Source organism: Haemorhous mexicanus, chromosome 3 (genome assembly GCF_027477595.1).
Source record: "Haemorhous mexicanus isolate bHaeMex1 chromosome 3, bHaeMex1.pri, whole genome shotgun sequence".
Taxonomy (NCBI): domain Eukaryota; kingdom Metazoa; phylum Chordata; class Aves; order Passeriformes; family Fringillidae; genus Haemorhous; species Haemorhous mexicanus.
In genome coordinates, this window is record NC_082343.1 from 110,392,637 (window position 1) to 110,414,868 (window position 22,232).

General features: G+C 41.2%; 1 protein-coding gene across 4 annotated transcripts in view; it reads left to right on the forward strand.

Annotated features, from left to right (window-relative positions):
• Window positions 1–4,164: 4,164 nt before the first annotated feature.
• KLHL29 (kelch like family member 29) overlaps window positions 4,165–22,232 on the forward strand; it is a 388,396-nt gene continuing 370,328 nt past the window's right edge. For 2 of the 4 annotated variants that reach the window (XM_059842959.1, XM_059842957.1), the window contains exon 1: window positions 4,168–4,399. The gene's annotated coding sequence lies outside the window, so the exon portion shown is untranslated. Of the gene's footprint in view, window positions 4,400–22,232 lie in introns of all 4 variants that reach the window. The other 2 variants (XM_059842958.1, XM_059842956.1) reach the window with 2 other exon arrangements.

Sequence of the window (22,232 nt, forward strand, 5' to 3'; positions counted from 1 at the left end):
CCGTTGACAAGTCAGGGACAAGGACGTTTTGGCTCATACACCTAAAATCACACAAATCTTTATTTCACCAATTCCAAGCAAATGACTTCATAACCTCTGCCTGCAGAGACGTGTGTGTGTCTGCAAACAGTTTGTGGTCAGGTTAAAGAGCTAAATGCCTGAGGAAATCAGGGATATGTAAAGTTGAGGAGTTAGAATATAATCCCCTTGTCAAAAAAAATACAGGAATATGGTCAGCTCTTAGGGGGATGATCATATATCTTCCTCATCTCTTGGTACAATAATTTCCCTGAGTAGGTTACCAAACAGTGATGATCTGACACTCCTCTTCTTGTCTGAAGGTTGATTCTTTTCACAATAGTTGCCTGCGTTGATGACTACCCTGTAAATGACATGGAGGTGGGCATGGTTTGGGATGTATGAAGGACAGAATTCTTTTCTAAGCAGCTCGTGGTGACAGGACATTGTACCTGCCACCTCTGCCTTCCCACCCCTGAGAGCAGCTTTGATTGCTCAGCCAAAGATAAAAGATTTGCTCAGAGAAGGAGGTATTTCATTTAACATGGTGTGCCCATTGAAGTCAACTCTGTTTTTCAATAAATTCCACAGGTTAGTAGTTTTGATCCATCTTAAATTCATATTTCGGCAATTAACTCAAGCTGCACAGATAAAAATTACTTTAAATGTCGTTTCCTGCTTCCTTTGGGCATTATCTTTCTGTTAAATGCTAAGGATAATTGTAAAAGATATGTATATATGAATGCTAAAGCAGAAGCAAACAGTCTTTATACTTCAAATAAATAAAAATAGATGATTGAAAAAAACCCTAAGATATCTTTCAAATCTCCACAGACTTTTTCAGAACCCCTAAACCCTGTGAATATACAAAATATCTACTGCTGTATTTTCTAGATATTTTACAGATCTATTAACATTTTCAGACAGTAGAAAATTGATGCATTGACATTAGAATCTATGTTGTAAATCTGTAATTGAGGAGATCTTCATTAGCTGAAAGCAGAAGTGAAACCTTCCAGTTAAGGTCTGGGTAGCAGATACTCCTCTTTCACTATGCCTTAAAAAAAATCTCAGGCAACATTTCTGGAGATGAAATTTCATTACCTTTGAAATGGCTTAACCTGCATAAAAAAAAAAAAAAAATTGGTAGCAATCTAAGAATTATATTTTGAATCCCTTAAAATAAATAATAATTTCACTCCCTTAAGCATGTACAAACCTAGGGGATAAGTTTTACCACAATGTAGGAAATATTTATAGGAACCCCTTTGCAAAATCCTAGTACTCAACTATTATGCTGGTCCCTGTGATACATACCCACAGCTAATCTAATGGCATTGCCATCAAATATTTTTCAGACTAAAATGAAATCTCCAATAAGATGAATAGATCTGTGTGTCTTCCAATATTTTATCAGAAGATGGACTTGATGCTCTGACAATTCAAGATGCCATTAGCTTTGATATGATCAGCAAAGACAGGGGAAGTTGTATTATTCTCATTCTAATACACGCCTTGTAACATAATGATCTATTGCTAAAAGAGGAAATCTCTTCTTTCAGAGGAGCAAGCTTTACCAGCCACCAAAGTCTTGCAGGCTATCAGCTCCCTAATCCAAAATTGGGATTCTTTCAAATAATCCTCAGCCTGTCAAGCACAACCCTGTAACAGATTCTATTTAAAAAAAAACACAGCCCCATCCAAATAAACCCCTCTACCCAGAATATCTGTGTTTCTGGAAATAGGTATTTTGTTTCATTAGCATTGAAAGGATCCTTATTTTCAGCGTTATTATGTGGACAAAGGTTTGCTTCCCTTAAAACTCAAACTACTACATAAGAGTAGGGACAGGATTTCCCAAGTGCTGAGAAAGGATAAGAGCAGCAGTGCCAGGAATAGCATGCAAAGCATGGGGAATTTCTCCAGATCCAGGTATTCATCTTAATTTTTAAAAAACTTGCAGACTGCTTCACTTCATCAGGAGCAGGATGCCCCCAAATAACTTTTCAGACCCCTGACCTTCTCTACAAAACCTGCCAGCTTTTTTCTCAGAATCAGAGCAGAGAAAAAAAGAAATTGAAAAAAAAAAAAAAAAGAAGCAGTTTCTTCTTAAATTACTGAAGTTGCTAAAATAAAATTGGAGCAAGAAAATTAAAGTATAATGGTATATTCAGTGTAATCAAATGCTTATTCTTCATGAATATGAAATTGTGATGCTAATTCTGAGTTGAACTGGTTTAGATTTAGAGCAAAGTCACCGAGGATCAAGAAATTCTCTGAAATTCATTACCTGTAACTGAATGCAGAATCTGACCCTGTGTCAGCATTTGTAAATCAGGTATTTGACAAAATTTGATGGGAAAACTAAAGTCAAGATTTGAGCTCTATCTTCTGGAAGTGAGAGTATGGAAGTACCTTCCTAAAATGAAAATGCAGAAAATGGTCAGTACTATAGACATATAGAGCTTCATAGCTTAAAAGTGCTGTCCAAATATTAGCTAAATCCTTACTATAAAACTGTGAGGCAGATAAGATGGAAGCACTTATGCTAAAAATAAATAAAACCTAGAACTGTCTCATAAAACTGTAAGATTTTATTAAAAATAAACAGGGCTGGTTGGTATCCTTAACCTCAAGGTCACAAAACAAAGTACTAGGCACTGGAGGATAGCAGCAGAAGCCAGTACTCCAAAATCACTGTGTCTAATTAAGGATTCCAAAGAATCTCTGCTTTATGCTCTCTCCTGTCTCAAAGCATTCGCTGCGAGAACATTCAAATGCCACCAGGAGACTGACACGCTACTTGTGAGGTCAACAGTCCCATTGAGACTTCTTCTCATCGGCTTTGTCAGATTCTGGGCCAACCATATATGCTGGGCAAATAATGCTCCACCAGGGCAAATAGCACTGGGCAGGGCTCTCCTGTTTGGAAGGGAGAAAACTGAGGGGGGGGAAACAGTGTGGAAATCAGAAGAGTGTGTCGTGTGTGCAAGTGCTAAATAATTCAGATTTAAACTGTTCTGAACTTCCGACCCTCACACTCCACTGTGATGTACAGGACTGGAGGTTTCAATGTTAGTTCATGATTTGTGAAAGACTAAAATGTATGAAGTCTGCCTGTACCAGCGTGAGTCCATATTCAGCTAAAAGCATTCTAATATTAATGATGATGGCTGGGTTTAGAACTGTTTTAGTCCACTGCAATAATTTTCATTTGTTTACGAGGCTGGGAAGAGAGAAAATGAAATTGCCCTGTTAGTGCTGCACCCTGCTTCCTCCAGGCATTGGGCAGCATGTGTCCCTTTTCCAATAAAAACATAGATTGCCTATTTCTCTGCGTTGTGTGCTTCCCCCCTTTCCCTTTGCTGGCATTTGGTACAACTGCCTTACTTCTAACACGTTAGAGCATAGATGCATTTTTTTTAACCAGCAAAGTAAGGAGAAAAGAATTTGATTAAGCTTATTTTTATGCTTACAGGAAATATAAAAGACAAAGTGTTCTATGTATAAAACTACAGCATATGCAGCTTGTGTGCACATCAGAGAGATCCCTACAAAGCAGCACACGCAGTTACAAGATTATACAGAAGAGAGAGACAGATGCAGATTTCCACGCGGAAAATCTCTGGTGACTCCAAACGCGATGGATATTAAAAAAAAAAAAAAAAAAAAAAAAAAAAAAAAATCGCGTTGTTGGGTAAGAACGGTATCAACGTATTTCAACACTCCTGTGGACTTGGAGAGGCCCAGGAAGAGGACCTCGGGGAGCGGTGATTTCATAAAGCGGGGCAATATTTCTTTCCAAGTACCCGCTACTTTCCCGCAGGCAGCGGGAGCGCGGTGACCTTTGGAACGCGCCGTCCCCCTCACGTCCCCGCCGCGGGCCGAGGGCAGCGCTCGGGGCTCCGGCGCCGCCCGCACCTGCGCCCGGGCCGGGGAGCGCGGCGGGAGCGCGGCGGGGCGGCCCCACGGGGCGGCGGCGGGGCTGGGGCTCCCTCCGTCGTCCCTCCCTGCCTCGCTCCCTCCCGCGGGGGCGGCGCGGCGGACGGGGCGGGCCGGGCCGGGCTCCACCGCCTCCCGCCGCCGCGGTGATTGGCCCGGCCCGCCCCTCGCCCCGGCGCCCAGGCCACCTCCCTCCCTGGCTAAAGCGGGCAGTAGGTGAGGGGAAGGCGGCCAGACGGGAGCATGGTCGCGGCTCCGCAGCAGCCGCCGCCGCCGCGCTGCGCCTCCCTGCCCGGCCTCCAGCGCGGCTCCCGGTGCCCGCAGCCGCGTGGGGCTCTGCGTTAGCGGCGGAGGCTGCGATGCAAAAGCTGCCGCCTCCCGCCGCCGCGCATCCTCCCGCCGCCTGAGGACGCGGCCGCCTGCGCCCCCGCGGAGGGAGGTAAGCGGCGCGGCGGTGCCCTGCGCCCGCCGAGCCCCCGCCGCCGCCCGCCCGCCGCGCCGGGCATCGCGGGGCTGGGGCTGCCCTGCGCCTGCGCTCGCTGCCCGCATTAAAAACTTCCTGCGTGCCTCCCGCTGCCTGGGGGGGTGCCGTGCGGGGGCCAGCGGGCCCTCAGAATGTTGCTGTGATGGTTTCGGTTTTTTTCCAGGGTTTTTTCATCTTGGCGTGGGGGTCTCCACCCCCGCCGCGCACCCACAACTTCAGGCACTCGCTCGGGGAGCGGCGGCGGCCGCGCAATTCCTCCCCCCTCAGCCCACCCCCAGTCCCGGGGGCGGCGGTGTCCCCGCAGACCCCCATCCCTCCGGGGGCGGCTGTCCCGGTGGATCCTCCATCCCATCCCCGGGCCCGCTCCCGGAGCCGCCGCGGAACTGCCTGGCGCGGATCGGCGCGCACCCCGCAGGCAGCCTGCTTCCCTCCCTGCCTGCTTCCCAAACGCCTCGGCCAGCCCCGTCCTCTCCCTGCGCCTGGCATGCATTCCCGTTCCCCCTTCTTGCTTCTCCACATCCCCATGCGTGATGCATACGAGGAACTTTTCAGCACAATATTGCCTAAATATATATATATATATATATATCTGTGTGTATGTACACATTAAAACATTTCGTACGATTCCCATGCCGATGACATGTCCTCGCCGGTGTGAGGTTTGTTTGGCTGCTGCTGTGCTTTTCCATTGATGCTTTCTTTCTTTTTTTTTTTTTTTTCCCTTTTCTCTCTTTTTTTTTTTTTTTTTTTTTTTTTTTTTTTTTTTTTTTTTTTTTTCCTGAGGGTTGTTTTCCTGTAACTTATCTCCGAACCCGAGTGCTGCCTGGTGCCGCTCGGAGCACAGAGGTGCATCCCTTGGGTGCCGGTTTTCGGAAGGTCTGGCTTAGGCTGGGAGGGAAAAGCTACTTTCTGTTTTGACATTGAGTGGACGTGGCGAGCTGTCCTTGTCGTGTGAGGATGCAGGTCTGTGATCCCCGGGATTTTGGGTTCACGTCTCTGTGCCTCCCTGGAGGGTGGAGGAAGGTCTGGAGGAAGGGACTTCTGGAGATGGATGGTGGTGTTTGTCGTGCACTTCATAAACAGTGTGTGCTCATCGTCTCCAGGATTATTTTTTTTTCCTCCTCTGGTCTCATTTATTAAACTGAAAATATCCCTTGAACGCTGGAGACAGATTTATCTCCCCACCACAACCAAAAATGATGGAGCCCTGGTCATGTAGTTGGCTGCTTATCTTTTGCTACTGTATATGAAAACTGCATAGAAAAAATACAGCGTTCTGGTAACTAGATTAAGGGGGATTTAATCACTTTTCCAACAGCAATGGAGGAAAAAGCCATGCATGTTTGCTGCAGGCTTATTACTTGTTTAAATGGAAGATTATATAGAGCATATTTCCGATAAATGAAGAAACTTTCTTTTTCCTGGTAGTCTTGAAAACAACTGAGCAGTGTGTGTGTGTAGGCACGTGTGAATCTCTTGCACCGATTTAAACACGTTAATCAGGCTCTTCTTTTGAGGTACTTTCAAAAACCCAAACTACTGTAGCTTTAAGGTGACTGCAGATAATAGTATTATTGTTTCTTATAATTAGCAATCTGCTGAAACTTTAAATCCTCCTTGAAAGATAGGATCTGTGTGAGAAAATGGGTAGTGTTCCATAAGCTTTATTATTTTTTTATTATTGTTTGCCTCCAAACCAAAGCAACAGAGTGTCTATTATTGTTGTATTCTGGCTTAAACTGCTAATAGCTTTTTTTTTTCCCATGTAGAGAAAAATCAAGTACAGCAATATTTTACTCTGACATTTATCTGCGTCAAACTTTAGTTATGCTCGGGAGGTTGTTTAATTTTCTCTGAGTAATGTTCAGGATTGTGGCTTTTTGTTTGTTTATTCTTATAACCTGTTCTTATTGTGTGTATTTCTAGAAGTTGTCTTCAGTTTCGGATGAAATATTGGAGCTATGCAAATAATTTAGTGACCCAACCAGAATGAGACTTAGCCTGCATATGTAAACTGTGCTTTTCATTGCCTTGTTTTGCATAGCTGTTTTTTTCCTCATAACATCCATGTTGATATTTCCTAATAATGCCTAAGGTATTTTAGTTGAAAATTTACATTTGGTGTTTGAATAACTAACTCTTTGAAAAAATGAAGGTATCACTGTGATTTATTTAAAAGTGGAAAAACATCCTGTCATATACCAAGTACTTGTCTTGCAAATAATGGCCTGTAACACTTAATTTGGATGAATTTCTGTTCATGTTCATTTTGCATACAATGAAGGGTGTTAAATGAACTCTGAAATACGAGCTGGGCTCTTGGTCTCAAACTGCCTACTTTCCTGCATTTGTTGTCTCCAGTAGCTTATGAAATGTGTGCACAGTGTGTCAACCTTTCCCTTAACAACAAAACCTATGAGCAAATGTTCAGTGTGAATTATATTACGGAAATAAAATATTCTATAGTTGTCATGGTTACAAATAGAGGCAGGGTTACTGGTTTTCATCTGCATGCTGGGGAGGGGGGATCTAGTTTTGTCACTTTTTAATTACGTTTCTATTGAGTGATGGTCATACTTCAGATACCCAATATATTAAATACATGGCAGAGTGAATTAGATTTTGTCAAAGTCTTGCTGAAATGAAACAAAAAGTGGTGGTGTGCAGGAACAAACCCTTGTTCATTTGTTTTTTTTATGAAGCAGAAATCTTGAGGGAAGAAAGTAACCAGCTCTGTTTTGTCTTGGTTTCTAGATTAGCATGCTGGCGGCGTTGCTGATCTTCTTCAAACAATAATAAAAAGTATATAGGTGTATGTTGACTGGAAATCTTCTCAATGAAAGGAGAGGAAGGCACAGATCTAGGAATTAGATGTGATTTTGGGGTTTACTGAGCGCTGTGTCTGGTGCTATCACTTTTAGTGCCTGTTTGCAAGCAGAATTCATTATGCCCAGGTTTGCTGTGGTAGTCTCTCCGGCGATGTTGCTCTGCTCCCACGCGTCCTCCTCTGCCAGGTAGCGATCCGTGGTGTCCCTGGGAGCCACTCAGCTTTGGGCTGCGCTGGCAGCCACCAGGACCAGGACCGTGAGTGTTTGCAGTTGTTGGCGCTTATCCCAGTGCTGTGTCTCTCCTTCTCCGTGCTCATCTGCAATTCAGTCTTGTCCATGCCTACTTGTTTTCCTGACCTTTTAATTTAGTTCCGATACCTGATGGACCCAGTTCTTGTGAAGCGCAGGAAAAAAAAAAAAAAAAGGGCCAAAAGAATTAATTTTTTCCTTCCCTTCTTGCCATTGTGTGCTATGGTGGAAACTCACACACAGCATTAGGGTGGGAAAAGTACCCCATGATCTGTAAATGGAGAGAGGAATTCCCGGCTGTCCCACCTGTTTTAACCCTTGTAACTTGCATCATACCCCTATTGTGCAATATATTTTTTATCTTAAAACTCATTTAGAGTTTTCTGTTGCGCTTTGAAGTTTTGGTCTCTCTTCAGTATTTTTCTTGAGGTTTTCATCATCCCTTCTTTAGGTTGAGGACTGAGTTCTTGAACTTGAGTTCTTGTAATGACTTGTCCACTAAAGTCCATCGATCAGTTGGATTTGCTGCTGCAGGCTATGGACCCAGGGAGCTCACACAGGTGAGGGCCTGATCCCAAAGCTGCTCTGTTTGCAGAGCCTCAACTTTATAGTGCAATACTGAAGTCTGCATCATCTTAAGATCACTAATTCTTTGTGGTGCAGTTGAGACTTCTAGCTAGCTAAAAATCTCAGCATGGTTTAGTGACTTACTTGTTCCTTCTGCTTTTTTGTTTTTCATTCCAGATCTTCTATTTTGCACAGTTTGCCGATTCAGTAATCTTAAATATGACATAGTATCATTAGCTTCTGTCATTTGTGTATCTAATCACTTTCTTAATGTACTCACCTCTCAGCAGAAGACAGTGTGAAACCTGTATCCTAAAGCCCATAAACATACAAATTAGGTAATGTTTAATATACCTGCAGGTAACTGAATTACTGCATTAACCCTTTGTCATATTTTAAAAATAATTTCTCTTGTTTTATGTTGGCTTACCCAGTGTGGAGAATGATTTCAACATCCCTCTGTGCAGTTAACTCTTCCATAAAGTTACCTGTAGGAAGGTGGACCTCCTGCATGGAGGCTTAATATGCTCTTCCCAAGAAGTAAACTGCCAACAGCAAATCCAAGTGTGAGGCTGTATGAAACATAAACAGCTTTGACATGCTTCTGTCACTTCTGTGTTTCCTTTGTTACCAGAAGTACAAAGAACTCCTCCTCAGCTATAAAGATATTAAAAGGAAATAGATTAGAAGTCTCTTATGGGAACGCCTTTCTGTCAGGTTTTTGCAAATCACCAGTGTGTCCCAGGGTGTGAATATGCATCGAGTACCTGGTACGGTGAAACCAGACCTGGTGCCTCAGTGCCCAGAAGCCTTCCCAGTGCTGTTGTTATGCGGCCAGTTACCTCTGTGCTGTCCTGAGCATCTGATAAATGACAGTAACTGAATTCCTAGTCACACTCTTCCATAAATAATTTTATGTTGTGGATTAGGGTATGTGGAACATGGGACCGTTTTGTCTAATTTTTATGTGCTGGTTTCCCTTTTTTTTCTTTTTAATCTATGATGCTTAGGTTTGGGTTTTCAGATATTCACAGCTTGGATTTTGGCCATAATTGGTATTAACATCAGAAAAACAGGTTTTTTTGGTGGTCTTAAATTTCAGGTAAAGTATAGTACTGGCTTGCAATAATAATACTGATTCTGTGAAACAGTCTGCTGAATTATAGACAAAGACTTATTTTAAAATGAACTCAATGTTCCTTTTGTAGCGTTCTGTGATTTGTGTTTTTGTTTAATTCCCTGCCATCCATTACAATATGCTACGTGATGTGTAATGTTAAGTGCTGGGATTTCTGTTCAGGTTTGTTTTTTCTTGGGTTGGTCTCCAATTTCAGAGCTCTCCATAAGTACAGGTTGTACACAGTTTGATTGGGAAGCAGATTCTATCTCAAGGTGTGCAATGGAACTCGTTCAGTGCAGCAGTTTGCAAGAAAATCTGCCACTGATAAAATTCCTCTGCAACATTGCTGTTAACTAAAAGCTGTTAAGTATGCTGTGGCAGGAGTGTTTCTTGGACTGTCAGCATAGTTGAAAGATAACTCCCTGTCAGCTTGAAGGATTCTTCACAGTATCTGTGGCAATAACCATGTTTGGTAGTAGGACTCAAAATCAGAAGAGGCTAATTTGTTGAGCTGGACTCTGTCTCTTCATATTTTTGAATCTTGGAGAGAAACTCATTATCAATCTCAACTCCTGTTGTTTATTTTAAAGCCCCCCAGACAAACCCAAAAACCTCCATCCCAAAACCAAGATCTTCATGACAGTGCAGACTTCAGAAATCCTGGGTTTAAAGTGTGATTTAAGGCCTTTTGCTTCAGACACTTCTTAAAGTCCATGCTGATGAGTAATTAATATTTAAATCGGATAATTCTGCTCTAAGATCTGCTTTGTCAGACCTTGTTGTAGGATTTTGTTTTTGGTCTGCAAAAGCAATGCTGGTGGATTTGCAGATTGCAGCATTCTACAGCTACTCAGAGAAAGGTTTATTTTCTCAGTCTGAGGCTTAAACATGCTCTCTCCCTTAATTAGAGGGAGAAAAATTTAAATGCAGTGAGTTTTTCCAGCCACAGGTGAACCCCAGATCAAAAGGAGAGGTGAAAGTGTTCAGGAAGTTCATTGCAGTAATCACACAACACGGAGGAACTTTAAAGTGGATGCAGCTGTGATTACCTGTGCTTTGAAATCTATATGTATTGCAAAGTTTGGTTGATTTGTAGCTTGTTGAGCACCTGAATTCATTAAATGATTCCTAACATATTGTATACTTCAGAAACTTCATTTTTCACTTTCTCTTGATTTTTTTATTGTCTCTAGCCTGCCAAGGGTGGAACAATGCCAAATTGGAACACTTCATATTACAAAATGTTGTTGGGTATATAAATGTCTGGAAAATAGTTTTGAAACTATATGAAATGCTGTAGAATGAAGTTAAGCAATATCTTTTTAAGCTTATTCATTAACTCTTCCTAAAGTTTGGAAGAGCAGTGGCAGAGAAGCTGCTAATTCTGTATGAAGTTTCTTATATTCTAATACAACCAGTAGAGCACAAAAATATACGTGGATGTGAAATATATAAACTATTTCAGCTCTATTGACCTGTACACAATGAAATGGCTCCTTGGCAGTGCCTGTATTCTTAAGTGCATCCTTAATATGGGGTGGCTCAGTAGAGCTATTTGGCATGAAGTTTTTGCTTGGATTATGAGGGCCAGGAACTGATGGCAGTGGAAGTTGGTTCTTCTGGTTGAGGCTTTTTTACTTTTGCCCTCTTCTTGGGTGACTTTTTTAAAGAACTAGTTTGAGGCTATAAAGGATATCTCTGGAGACTCCATGAATAAAAGAAGGAAAATAATAGAAGAAACACTTTTCCTAAAATTTTGCTGGTAGCCACTGGAGTAGGGAGAAATTTCTGGAAGGTTGGAGTAAGTGGCTGCTTGATTATGAGGTACTGGTTATGTTTTAAGGGTTTTATTTAAAAACTGGATCATATAAGTATCTACTTCAAAGATGCATCTTGTTTCTTTCTCATCCTCTATTCTCATCCTCTATTGGGGTAGGAGTAGATACAACAAAGCTGCCAGATGTTCCTCATGACAGTGGACTGCCCTGCTTTCCCCCCAGATAAGTGGGTTTCTCCCCAGTTGTGCAAACAGCTCAATAGATTACATCTGAAAAGCCTCTCTACTGCCACAGACACTTTGCAATCCATCCTACTCAGAGTAGAGAAATACCAGAAACACTGAGGATATTGTGTGATAAGAGGTTATGAAAAATGCTATGGCTTCTTCCTGTAGAAGGGCACAAAAATGTGTGGCTAACACTCCCAGGTCATCTCTGACAGACTTGCTAATAAAATGCAAGGCAAAATGTTAAATGTACTGCACTGCCCTCTTTATTATGCTATTTTTGGCTGATCATATGTGGAAAGTATGTATCATTTAAACAAAAGTCACTGCTCTATCATCCCTTCTTTCTCACCCCCACACTGTTTCACATTTCTAAACATTGAGCATACCAATCAATAATCCATTAAGAGGAGAATTAACTTGGGAGAAGCTTGCATGTATTTGCATGTAGTAGCTTATTTCTTGGTCTGTGGCTTTGTGTTGCTTTTCCCCAGTGTCATAGTCTTTTTTTTTTTTTTTTTTTTTAAGAACACTCCAAATATTTGTGCAATTACTTCTACTAGTGAGGTTTGCCATGCTCCATCTTAATTTTGTCAATATGAATTGCTGGTAGAGCTGTCTGCAGTGCCCTGCTTGCAGGCAACATCAGTCAAATGTTTGTAGTTACCTTTTTGCTTCTGTTTTACAATAGCTGGGCATCAAGGTACTAGGCTTCAGATCAAATGTTGCCCCCGGTTACACACATGTAGTTAACAGAAATCAATGTTGCATAGGCGTAAATGAAAGTTGGGTTTGATCTTTGGTGAGTTAACTCTTATCTCTTCTACATTGATGCTGGTCTAGATTTTCTGCAGGCTGGATTGAATGCCCATTCTCAAATTCAGAATTCGTGAGGCTTTGGCTGTCTGTGCCAACATTTTATTCCTTATGGTCTTTGTATGAGACTGAAAGTAAAAACCTCCCGCTTGCTTTCTGAGGTCTGAGCCTTAAGACTGCAAACAAATGTAATGAGATGTGATTAAAAGCTGCCTGTAGCACATAAGAGTGTGGGCTGTGGCTGCGTGGGACCTCCTGGGGAACCTCTCAGTTGATCTTGATGTGTGAATTGTCACAAGAGCTGCTGAACTGTGGACCAAATCCCGATCTAGTTAACACCTGTGGAGCTGACATATTCCAATATGTATCTGATGTTGCACCGTGCTTCTCTACCCTGAGGAACAAATCACTTGTGAAATTCAACTGTGAAGGTCTTGAGGTCGACAAAAAAGTCTGCAAATTTCAGTAGATGACAGCAAATGCAAGAGAGGGGGAAGGAAATATTTGCTAGTTTCTGGTGTGTATGGTTCAGCTGCTTCAGTACCTTATCTTCTTCCCCCTCAGTTCTGTATTATATAAAATGGGCCAAATTTGTCCTAGGCCTAGATCCTTGCAGTCAAATTACATTTGGTACCCTGAAAACATTAGATAAATATTCTGCCCATTCTTTAAGTTTATTGAATCTTTGAAATAAAGCCTCCTTCCTAGTATGTTTTTTTCCTTTTTGGAAGAAAAGTGTATAGTTTTATGATTAAACTTCTGGGCAGTTTGAGTTTTGCAACATCACAGCCTCATCTCTGGGAACTAAAATGCAATGAGCAGTTGTGGCCAATATTTGAGTTGCTTGGAGGAGGGAAAAAAAGAGCCTAGAAATGGTATAGGAATTAAGGAAATAATAAGGCTTGCCTGAAGTCCCTGAAATGTGAGATTGACTTTAAAAGTAGTACTTGGATACAGAACTGCAGCCAGAGATGAAGAGGAGAATTATGATTGCCCTAATACTCTTTATTTTGGTTTATTTGTTTTTCCTCTGTTTCAGAGAGAAATTTTGAAAGCCCATTTGTGTGTGTATAGGGTATGTTCTTGCTAAAAAAGAAATTGAAGCAAGTTTTCCTTAAATTCACTGTTTCAATATCACACTTGAACAGTTCACAGCAGCATCCTTCAAGCCTTCTAAAAACTATTCTTAGACAAATATTGTTGTTGCAGCAGCTAAGTTACTGAAGTATTGTATTTCAAGAATAAGACAAGTAAAACAAGAAACCCAACCTTTGTGCCATGCTGGCATCTTTATTCAAAGAACTGCATACAGCTGCAGTGCTCCCATGGCAGAGTTGAGGGAGTGTGGGCTGGAGATCAAGAATGACACCCAGTTGGGTCAGGTTGAGAGGCTTAAACACTAATTTATGGTGGAAGTGCAGGTGCAGCTTGAGCCCAGGCATCTCCTGCTGGAGCTGATGGTTAACCAGGGCATCATCAGGCACTCATCTGGGGAAGCCAGGGGGGGCTGGTTAGACTCCTGCTGGAAGTCCTCATTAACCATTGCCTTCCCTTTTTTAGGCTGCACTGATTATCAGGCAGTTATTCACTTAAGGAAAGCATGAATAGGCTCAGATTTCCTCAAGATATTTACTAAAATGGCATCACAGATGACTTAGTACAAGTCTTTTCCTGTCTAAATATTATCTTGTGAAATTAGAATCTCTCAGTTCATGGCTTTCAGTAGACCAGTCATCTCTTGAATCTGACTATAGCCACTTCAGGGTTGGCTGAAGTGGATAGTTTTACTCTAGAAAACAAAGCATGAAACCCTTATTTTTATGTAAAAGATTGCAAATTTAACAACAGTCAGAACTGTTCAGCCTTGAGCCATCTTGATTAGAAAATTGAAAGATTATAAAACCTCAAGATTAACCACCAGGATAAGATCCAAGAAATGTCAGTGCTCATTTTACCTAGATAATATTTCTTTTAATTTTAGGCAAAAATTTAGGATTAATGCCTGGGCATCATGTGTATAACTATTACATGCACAAATAGACCATTTAATCTTGGCTTGCTCTATCTAATAAATATATTTCACTGTAACTGCAGTCAGCCTAATGTTTTGGGATGCTTACAAGAATGATTATCAGACAGCTCATGCAGGAGAACACCAAGTGACAGTGTTGCTCTGTGAAACTCATGGCCTCTGTCTTCAGAAAAAATGGTAAGTGTAACTCTGAATCTCTGTGTGAGCTGCTGGCCAAAAATAATTTTACGAAAAAAGTTTCTGATCTTCGCCAAGCGGGTTCTAAGCACTGGTGTCTGTGTCTGCCACTAGAGAGGGAGGGAGCTCTGTACAGAGCAGGGATGCAGGACTTGGATAAAGGCACGTGTCAAATAAATGAGTGGCTTTTGACAGTTTTTTGTTTCTCTTTCTGAGGGCAAAAGGAGGGCATGAATTTTAAATCACATCATTTCTTTGTACCCCAGAACAACTTTGTGAGCAAAGTTTTGTTGCCCAGAAACATCTATTACAAGACAGAAATGCTTCACATTCTATGTGTGGAGGAAAGTTGGAAGTATTTTTGCCATAAAGCAATAGTTAACTGCAAATTGTACTGTGGAAGCTGGAAACAAATACCTAACCGTCCTGAGGAACCAAGAAAGTGCCACATTCTGTATGAAATGGAAGCACAAAGAGAACTCTGGAAAGCAGTGGAGTTCTTCCATTTTCCTTCATGTGACCTCTGTGTTCTAGTGTGCCTTTTTATTTAGCTGCCACTCTGAAGCTTTGCTGTTGCACATACACAAAAAAAAATATCCCTAGAAACTATGTGGGGTCATCTTGAGATCTCTGTGTAACTGCAGCTTTTTTTGGCTGCTTTAGGGTCAGGCTTGTGCAGTCCCATCTGCCTGGTAGCTCTCTTCTTCCGGTGTGGCTGATTTGCCAAAGCAGTCTGCTTTACATATATATATATATATATATATATATTCTCAGTGTAGCTGTACACGCACTCTGCTCCCAGGTTGCTGCATTATCTTTTCTGTCACTGCATCTTAAACCTTCAGCTCTCTTTTTTTAGATTTATCTTGTTTCAGATTAATGAAAGCAACGCCCACAATTATTGAACATCTAAAGGATAAAACATATCATGTTAACTTCAGTTTATATTTGAGGGTTTTTTTTTTCAATCTTTGATTTTTCTGTTGAGGCAATAAACTCTTCTGAAACAAGGGCTGTTATTTTTTTGCCTGTACAGTTAGAGCTGCCTCCCTAGTTGTGCCTGGTGCTTTAGCAGCACAAAAATGATTCATAAGCTCTGAAAATGCTGTTCTTTTCCACCCCTCCTTTCTCCAGTTCAGTCAACAAAGATTCTGTTATGCTGAGGCTAAGCAGAACTTTTCTGTTTCTCTTAATTACTTATTTTTTAAGATGAAAATATATCCTAGAGAAGAAAAATTGATGTTACATAATGTTATGATTTCTAAAACTATTTTAACAGGATTAAAAAAAAAAAATGAGATTATTCTAATCCAGAGATAGTGAGCAGTAAAACAGGCTTGTTAGTCAGGGCTGTATCTGTTTCTTCTGGAAGGCAAGTATGTGCTTTGTCTCACTCCATTAAAAATAGTAATCCCAGGAATATATTGAGGGCTCTGAACTAGTTCGGAGGTGGTTGTTGATGTAGAGGTCCACAGTCACGCCCACCAGAGGGCATTTTATCACCAGTTTCTTGGGGAAAAAGTTTTTTTCCTGAAGTCATGAATAAAGTAGTAAATATTGGACGGGAAAGCAATGTATGAAACATTGTACAGATAGCTTTTTTGTTTATATATAAATACATATGCTTATTTCCTGGCTGTATTTATATGTAAATAAGTAATGATGTAGGCTTGAATGGTTGGGTTTCCCCTCTGCTTTCTAAATACTTTCTAATTTTACTTAGGGATAATCTGAGGAGAAAGGAATTCCTTAAAGCTCTCCCACAGCTGGTGTAGCCATTGGTTACCAGGACACTGCCCTCCCTTCCACACAAGTGCAGCAGATGCTCTGGATGATTGCAGTGTAGCCTTGCTCCCCCTCTCCAGGGCACTCGGAAGCAGAGGCTGCTGTTCAGGAGCCCTACTCATTTAGGAGGCAGGAATTTGTGAATATAGTTCATAGTGAAGCCCCTGGATCTAAAGGAAGCACTTGGCAGCTGGGGAAGTGTACATCTGCCAGATGGACCTGACATCTTGTGTTTGACAGCAGTTAATGCTAAGGCATGATATGCAAAATACAAGGATGACAGCTAGGAAATGAATTTTTATTCTAAAAACTGTTTTGATTTTGGTTTTTGCTTTTTTACTCATCTGTTTTCCATTATGAAATAAAGCTCTGCAGGAAAGGAAGAAAGAAATCTGCTCCTTAAAATACCTTTTCTGGCCAGTTTTCAGGGTGTTTCCTCATGAAGCTGACATCTGTGCTGAAGGTTGGGCTGCCCTAGTTCAGATGTGTGACCTTCGTCGGCCTGATACAGCACATAAAATGTGATTAATTCCCTTCGATTCCCTATGGATAAATAGATTCTCTCCAGCAGAGCCCCTGTGACTTGTTTGCTGTCTCAGTAGAGGCCTGGGGTCATCTGAGACCAAGCTGCAAACCCAGGCAGGGCTCTGAACAGCCTGTGCTGGGACATGCAGGCAGAGCATGGTAAAAGCTTTTCTCTTTTGCAGGACATTCTTTGCTCTGAATGATTTGATTGGAGATTTGGAGACTGTGATCTTTGAGAATCTGGCCCTTATCCACAGAGGATAGTGATCTTTTTTGGGATGAAGGGAGGCCAAGATGCAAGGCAGGAGCATAGTTCTTTGTAGGGATGGATGCACTGTCTGTTTTGTGTGCTGCTAGTGGGGAGGCAGAAGGTGCTCTGGCTTCTCCTGATCCTGAGGGTTTCATGGTGCTCTGGTGTGAAAACTCTTCTATGCAAAATAGGGTGAAGACCCTCAACGAATGGTGGTTGCAGGGCTGTGTGGAAACAATTGATCAGACCTTAAAATGATTGCAATGAAAAAGTGAGGTGAAGGATTAATCAAGACTAGCTCTGCCTCATCATCAGCAGGCAGTCTCCTGCTAAACTACCTCAATGTTTTTCAGCCTCTTTTTTCAGATGATATATCCTTCATCCAGGAAATATTTTTTTTTTCAGCAGTGTTAGTGTCTGTGCAAATAAATGACCTATAAAAGAATTTTATTAATTCTCTAGGACTAAAACTTTGAATAACATTTTTAGCTAGATAAATTTGCTTTCTGGAACTGTCCATATGATTTGATAAAGACCTATGTCTTTGCCACCTTGTCATCACTGAATTTAGTAGCTTAATATCTCCAAGCATAGTAAAAGATATCTTGTGGTTAAGATTGAGAGAGTTGTGGGGTTTTATTGCTGTTTGAGGGCTTGAGTGTAAATTAGGGTTAAAAGGACTTTGGATGTGAATCTGTATTTTGTTTCCTTGGGTTTTAATTTTGCCTGTGGTGATGAGCTGGACCACGTATAAATGTGGGGACCCAACTGTAAAGACTTAGGTGAGGGAGTGTTGTCATAGTGGGTGAGTTAGTCTGCTAAGAGCTTTGCTAGCATAAAAAAACCCCAAATCTGTTAGGGTAAAAAAAAAAAAAAAAGTAGATGGCAGCACTAAGCTGTTCTGAAGGAGAGAGAATTTGAAGGTGGGAAAGATGAAAAAGCCTGTTAAATCTGCAATTATTGCAACAGTGCAGAGCTCCCACAACATGATAGCAACTCACACTAGCAAAAGAACCTTGCAATCTGGTTTCCCTGCTGTTATGTTGGGAGTAGATGCTACTGTTTCTTCTCTTTTCATTAGGAAGGACCATGTGAGGTCTCAGTGTAACTCTGAGCTGAAACAAGCTCATATCTAGGTTTCCTACAGAGTGACTTAAGGATTTGACCTGTCGGCTGTTTGTATCTTGGTGCTGACTTGTTAGCACTATTGTTATTGTATCAGAAACAATTCCTTTGCTTCCAAAGTATGTTCAAATACATATGTAACCTCAACATATTTTCATTGAGGCATGTAGGTCTGTGGCAAAGTTCTGAGTTATAGCCAATAGTGTTTTTTTGACAGAATTAGCCAATACCAGACTGAAATACTTGAAAGATGCTGATTATTCTGCATTTGAATTAGTATTTTAATGTGCCTCAGCAGAAGACTTTCATATTAAAAAGAACTACTTCTCACCTTTTGCTTACTTTGCTGCTTTTCTCAGATGTCAGACACTGATTTAAGGCACCTCTGGAGAGGGAGGAGATGCTTGCCTTGGAGCCAGGTGACTGCCTTGCTTGAAATCTGTTTCTGAGCAGCAAAAGACTGTCTTTGCATTTTGTGAACTCCAAAATAAAGCAAGCAAAACCCCAAATTCACCGTTTTTGTTATTGTACTTACGCTTTGAGGCAGCAAATAACTAAGGAGTTGGCAGCATTGTATGGGCAAAAAACATGAATGCTTTCAGGACATTCAGCTTTGAACAGAATGGGAGAAAATACATGTGTTTTTAATTACCAAACTAGCTGTTCCCAACATTTGTCTGACCAGCACTCTCTTTAGGGAGCAGGAGAGCCTGATGATGTGCAGAAGGTGAGCTGCTTGGACTCTAGTCAGGCTTGGTGCTGTGACAGCTTCCCTGGGGAAGCCTGTTTTAGTGCTCAGCCACCTTCTGAGTCAAGAACCTCTTCCTAGTGTCTGTTTTGAACTTTTTTTGATCTTCTTTTGCAAATGGAAAATTAGTTGTGTGGATGGATATTTGGTGTCAGAAAAATCAGGAAAAAAATCAAAAAACCTTCAAAATAATGTAAGAACCAATAAATCAACAAAAAGAAAGGGAAAAAAAACCAAACTCAACCAAAAAAACTCAACTCAAGAATTTTTTACATGCATTGATTTGTAGCTTCTGCGCTGAAAGTAACTAACTTTATATGGTGGTGATTGCATGTATTGTTTGTTATTATAAGTATTATAGGAATTTGGCAGGGTTTAAGACTGCTAAAATAAACTGTTATTTTAGGAAACAGCAAGTAAGTTCTGCTTCTGGAGAACTGGATATGTTTTGAATACATAATTTTTAATATTACAGTTTTTGTACCTTCTTGAGCAGCTAAAGTGGTTAATTGATATACACTAGGAGTGAACTTGTTTATCACATGGATCTTATTGGTCCAGTTGTGACCTTAGAAAGATGGGAAATATGATAGGGTTTTTTGTCTGAATCTAAGTCTGTGATACTCCTTTTTAAAAAAAAAAATTTAACTTCATGTTTTTTTGGAAAAAAATATTCAGTGCTTTTAAAGGGCTTAATGTGTTGTGTCCAGATGAAGCTTAAAAACAGTCTGACCATGAAGCTGCCAGACTTTAGGTCCATTTAATCAAATACCTCCTTCCAGCAGTTCCCAAAGGGAACCATTTATAAAAGGAGAAATGATATTTTGATTTGGGCTGTTGTAATTACCTTTGTCTCACAATACCTTTCAGGGGTTATCCCAGAAGTTTAATACCTTGTACCAAGATTTGTTTTATCCTGCACTCTTTAATCTATTGATGTTCTTAGTCATATGTGTCTGCTTTGGGGCAATTTTTGCTTTTTTGGCCGTGACAATTTCTGGCTTCAAGCTCTGCAGTCTGGTTAGACATTTTTGAGACTATCGTATTTTTATCTCTTCTGTAACTTGTAGCTTTTATTGAATTTCCCTTTGTTATGCAACCAAGAAGAGAGAAACTGAAGTTAGGATTTCTCTCTGCTAGTCATGATTTTACATTTTTATTTCATCCCTGAAGTCTGCTATCCAGTCTTCACTCTGCCTTCAAATAAGCCTCTCCACATCCAAAATACAGCTGTTATGGTCCTCTGAGTGTTCTCTGAGTCTCCAGTATTTCCCATGGATTTGGGTGCCTAGCACAGAGTAAGGAAGCAATACTGATGATTTGACAGTGGTGCTTCAAAACTGCATTATTCCTCAAGCTAACACACTGAAGGTTTCTTGGTATCATTTTCCGTGCCTCACTGAGCAGTTGTTGCAGAGTTTTCTGTGACCTCTCCAGACTGGTGCCCATAGGAATTTAGCTGAAGGACTGAAAGTCTGGATTGCTTTCCTTGAGATTAAATTAGTTGATATAGTCTGTTTATTTTAGTACAGGTTATCATTGATACTTTTAAGGTTAGGGGTTTCCCTTTTGCTAAGATCGGTGCTTCTTCTGAATGGTTTTACAGATTTTGGGGAGTCTGAATTGGACCTTATTCTATCTTTGGAACTGGGCTAGCATCAAGAAATTCTCATTTTTCGTGTGTATATCAAGGGCCCTGCAGTTCCACAGGCTTCCTTTCTCTACCAAGCTTTGCATCAGTAGGAGATGGTGATTTGCTGAAGTCTGGCTGTTCCCTTGCTGTGCTCAGGATTAGACACTAAATTTTGTCTCTTTCTGGTTTTACTCTCAGGAGCAAATCATGGAGAGGAGGGGAAGGATGAGCAGTGTGACTCAGTGTACAGCATGCCCTCTCTGACAAACTGTGCAGTCCCTGAGGTTTCTGTCAGCTCAGGCCAGAGCAGTGGTATCTTTAGTGCAGCCAGGCTTGTGTTTGAGTCCTTCAGGTCTACACATCCGTGTGTGATGGATTCCCCCAGCTGAGCAATGCTCATCTCTGCTTGTATGCCTCATCCCCATCCCACCTATTTTCCTCTGTTGCCTTTATAATGAGTCAAGTTGAATTTCTTTAAAAAAACTTGATACCCAGCTTCCCTCTCTGGCTTTGACTTCTGGCTGTCATTTCTCAGGTGTCTGAACAGTTGCCTCGAGGCTTCTGCCTCTCTGTTCATTTGTGCTGATTTAAGCTGAACACGGCTGATTTATGAAATATATCTTAAACAAAGTTGGCTGAATAGCAAGGGTTTTTTTCTCTCTTTTTCTGTTTTTTTTCCCCTCCCTTCATGGGAACTTAATTACCGAGGAGTAGAAATGATTCTGGTGGCTGGTATTTTTCTGTTTTTATTCAATTTTCATGAAAATTAGATCCAAACGTAAGTACTGTGCATTTCTTTCACGCTGCAAATTCTAAGAAAATATCACTTATAAACAGTGAAACAAACAAATAAAAATGTATCCATTGCTTGTTTGCTTTGAAGTAATACTTGTATATAATCAAATTACTCCAGGAGCTGGCAGGCAGCTTTAAGAACAACATCAAATGTGATTAAAGCAAATACTCAGTTGGCAACCATTGGACCTTTATCACAGTTAAGGCTTCTCAGTATCAGACTTCCAGCACTCCTGAAACACTGTGAGAATGAATAAATAACCATCTTCAAAAAATCTGAGGTGATTGCATCTGTTTGGCCTTTGTCATGCTGTTTCTGCTCTGTGACTTTCTGCATTTCTGCTCCACGACTTTCTGCATTTCTGCATTTCTACATTGTCTCATGTCAGGCTTTGCAAAGCTCTAGGAACTGGGAAGCTGAGATGCAGAGGAGAGAAGGGATTTGCCTCAGGCACTCAGATCAAATGTACTCCCAGTTCTGGTGGCAGAAATTGCACATTTCTCTCTAGGCTCCAGTAATATGTTGTCCTGGAGGGCAGCACTGTTTGTTTGTGCCTGGGCAGTCTCGAAGGTGACCTGCCTCAGGGCTGGGTTGGTGGCTCTTAGCTGTGGTGGGGAGGTGAAGTTTTGCCTGTGATTTGAGCAGGTTGTAGTGGTGATAATAAAACCACATCTGCCCCACTGCCAAGGATTTGGATGGCCTTGTAAAAATGAAATTTACTTCTAGTGTACCTTTCCATCCTAGTCATCATAGAATAGACAGACACAAGACAATGGTATTTTTTTTTTTTTTTTAATTCTCCAAAAGTAAAATGGTCCTTACCTTCAAAAAGATCAAGAAATCTTTTTTGTCATGTGCTGCCACAACAATGCCTGTGCTTTCAGCACTTGAATTTTGCCACTTTATTTTGTGGAATACTTGTTCTTTATTTCAGTTGTACACTGGGCTGTAGAATGTGGTAGGCTCCTGTAGCAATGCCCTCAGTCTGCCCCAGTGTGCCTCTGTGATGGCTGACAGTCCCAGAGGCCTTGCCAGGGAGCTGCTGAACACAGTCTGCAAAGAAGTAGCAAAAAACCTATGGAATTGAGCCCTAGCAGGCAAAAAAATTATTCCGAAGCTGTGACTTAGGCAA